We start from the raw sequence: 3,738 nt of genomic DNA, 5'->3' as shown, positions 1-3,738 counted from the left end.
ATATCGTCGAAATGGAGGAATGGTTAACGTCGTGGTCTAGTAATTTGCGGACCCGCGTTCGAGACTGTTCCATGCCAAGTGTGGAATCACACGTAGGTCCATTTTTTATTTTTTCTATTTATTTATTTTTTTATTATTATTTTCATTATTGTTTGAAATCTATTTATTTCATGTTTTCGTTTTGTGCTGTTGAAACAAAGGAAATTTAACATAAACAGATATCGGAGTAACAGTAAATGTCAAAATATTTAAACAAACAGTTGTCATTATTCTTATCATTACTGTTATTAGTTGTAACTTCATTACCATTATTATCATTATTATTATTGTTGTGTTTTTATTATCAATATTACTATTATCATTATCGTTTTCTTTATTATTGTTATTATTATCATTATTATTATCATCATTATCATCGTATCATCTTCATCAGTGTCATTGTTAGTATTTTTATCGATATTATCATTTTTATGCATATCACATATACACACACCCAACCGCACACACACACATATATATACATATATATATATATATATATATATATATATATATATATATATATATATATATATGTGTGTGTGTGTGTGTGTGTGTGTGTGTGTGTGTGTGTGTGTGTGTGTGTATGTATGTATATATATATACATGTATATATATATATATATATATATATATATATATATATATATATATATATATACCGTCTGCTAAGAAACTGAACGCGGTATTGGGTTAAATCCTGCACATCCGGTGCATTAGGGAATGGCCCGGCGATCTCTCTGGGGAATCGAGGAGGGTTTTAATGGAAATGAAATAGGTTGTAGCTTATAGTGATATGCAGTCTCATAAGTATACATTTTTCTTATATCTATTGTGGATCAACGGTGGCGTAAAGATTACAAGATTTATAAACTCAAAATTTTGTTAAGTCCGAAGAGATAAAAGATAAATCCTCCATGACAATTTCTCGATGATTGGAGATAAGGGTGGGGGGGAAAATATGATAATTGGTGTCAAATTTATTTTTGTAAACCTGCGAGACGAAAGAACTAACATTTAAGAAATACGGTAATTGTTCAGGTCTTTTATTATCACGTGCATGAGTAGGCCTATATACTTAAGAGCAGTGACGAAACCAATTTATGCGTTCATTATCCACTATAATACGGAAACGATGTTTTGAAAGAATGTTTCTTTATTTAATGTTTTGATGCAATTACCCGTTGATGAGAGAGAGAGAGAGAGAGAGAGAGAGAGAGAGAGACAGACAGACAGACAGACAGTGAGGGGAGAGGGTGCTAACGAGAAAGAAGAAAATCCCTGTTTAGAATAATAAGAAAACTTTTCTTTCTCTATCGTCTTAATAACTCTATGCGTAATTGAAGTAATTATCATCAATATTTCCAGTTTCATTTTGCTAAGACAAGAACAGATGTGAAGGCATTAGAGAAGAAAACTGAATCCTCCTATTCCTCTTCCTCCCCAATTATTACATTCCTCGTGTCTGCATTTCTCTCTGCGTCGTTTCACTTAGTTCAGGCACCAATAATCTCTTTGACAAACATATATATATATATATATATATATATATATATATATATATATATATATATATATATATATATATATATGTGTGTGTGTGTGTGTGTGTGTGTGTGTGTGTGTGTGTGTGTGTGTGTGTGTGTGTGTGTATATATATATATATATATATATATATATATATATATATATATATATATATATATATATATATATATATATAAGGGTCAAACTGAGATTCTGAGCTTGTGCCCCCCCCCACATCTGATTCCCTGACCCCCTTCTGGAATACGATTATCAAAAAATAAAAATAAAAAATAGAAAACATTTCAGCCTGCAACGGTGAGTGAAACAGCTGATCAGCTGACCATCTACTGCGAGGGAAAGAAGCCACGTTTTGGCGCATCATATTATGAATCCATTTATAGCAATTAACGATGCATACCACGGAAAATCATTGTTTAATGCCAAGTATGAATACTGTAATAGAAATTTCCTTTTTACAAATCATAAAATTCCATTTTCTTGTTTCCGCTCGGGATCGAACCGAGGACTGTGCGCGTGTGAAGCGCACGTGATAACCACTATACCACGGAAGCGTTGAAAGTGAATGACGTTTCTTTGTTGAATATTCTCAAGTAGTAGCAGCTGGTCAATAAGAGAGAGGTAGAATAAAAAGTAATCATAAAAAAAGGAAAAAGATAGTAACTAGGGATATTTTTTTGTTTAATATTCTCATGTTATTACTGGTTAATAAGAGAGAGAACGAGAAAATAAAAACGAGGGAGGGAGAATAACGGGAGCTAATAAAAATGAGAGAGGAAACAGCGAGAAAGAAAGAAAGAGATGGGGAGATTGACAGCGAGAGTGAGTAAAGGATATAGATAGGGGGGGGGGGGTTACCAAAAGAAGAAAAAACGAAAGCAAGAGAGAAAATCGTGTATGCGTAGTGATAAAAGGAATTATAAAATTATCAAGTGATTCCTCACGAGATCGAACCGAGTGTGTGAACCGGGTATGACAAGCGAGAATTTCAACATCTTTCTGATAATACCGGATAATAACTGTTATTCCAATCGACCTGTGCAAAGGCTCGACTTGAGAGGAAAAATCATCTTTTTTAGGAGGATAAATGAACACCGGGTCATCGAAATGAAACATCTGTTCCTTACCTGACACGAACGAAGTCAATCCAAAATGTTATCATAGAAGTTGCGCAAATAAGGACTATACTTAGCTGATTACAAAGTATGAATGCAATGATATTTCTCATTCTTTGTGTACGCTACCTGTTTTTGTTTGTTTGTTTTAATCTCATTTCATGGACAAAAAAGATTGCGTATTCTACAGTAAATCAAGGCTACTTTTAAACCGACCTTTAAATCCATCGTTAAAAAATGTCATAAAATATGAACTATTATTAAGATAGATGGACATAGATAGATAGAGAGAGAGAGAGAAAGAGAGAGAGAGAGAGAGACGACTCTTTATGTTCCATGACACTGCAAACTAAGATGAAAGAGGTACTAAAATCATTGTTTGCCTCCCTCGGGAATCGAACCCGAGCCTGTCAAGAGGCGACCGTGCTTGCCACTACACCACGGAGGTTTACGTTTGGATATAAAAGAAATTTGAATGCATTTTGGGGTTCGCTTCAGGCAATGCCACATCAACCCTTGTGTATGTGTGTGAATATATACATGTATGAATGGCCCATATACACGCGCTCTATCTTTCTCTATATGTCTTTCTCTCTATATCTATCTGTCTACCTCTGCTTGCAGATCTATTTACCTCTGTCCGCAAATTAATCTCTGTCTCAATGTCCCTCCATTTATCGATCCTTCTCTTCATCAATCTATCTGGTACATAGAAAGATGGATTGATAAATAGATGGATCTATAAATATACGGGAAGACAGATAGATAGATAAACAAATAGATAGATAAACATATATAGACATATAGATGGATAAATATAGATGAATAGATAGATAAATAGATGGATAGATAGATAAACATACATATAGATATAGATAGGTCGATGAATAGATAATTAAATAGATAAATAGATAGATTGATAGACAGACAGGAAGACAGATAGATATATAGATAAACAAATAGAGAGAGATATTAGGTAGATAGATGAAAACAGCCTATCTTTCATGTGTGTTTTGCAGCCGCAACCCGGAAGAGAAAG

General features: G+C 33.5%; 1 non-coding gene across 1 annotated transcript; it reads right to left on the bottom strand.

The window, feature by feature from the left end:
- Positions 1-2,065: 2,065 nt before the first annotated feature.
- On the bottom strand, positions 2,066-2,138 carry TRNAV-CAC (transfer RNA valine (anticodon CAC)). Its single transcript has one exon. It is a non-coding gene; the product is annotated as a tRNA-Val (tRNA).
- Positions 2,139-3,738: the final 1,600 nt, after the last annotated feature.

The sequence above is a fragment of the Penaeus vannamei genome, chromosome 20 (genome assembly GCF_042767895.1).
Source record: "Penaeus vannamei isolate JL-2024 chromosome 20, ASM4276789v1, whole genome shotgun sequence".
NCBI classification, from domain to species: Eukaryota; Metazoa; Arthropoda; class Malacostraca; order Decapoda; family Penaeidae; genus Penaeus; species Penaeus vannamei.
Note: the sequence above shows the minus strand (reverse complement) of the source record. Positions and strands in the feature narration are given on the sequence as shown.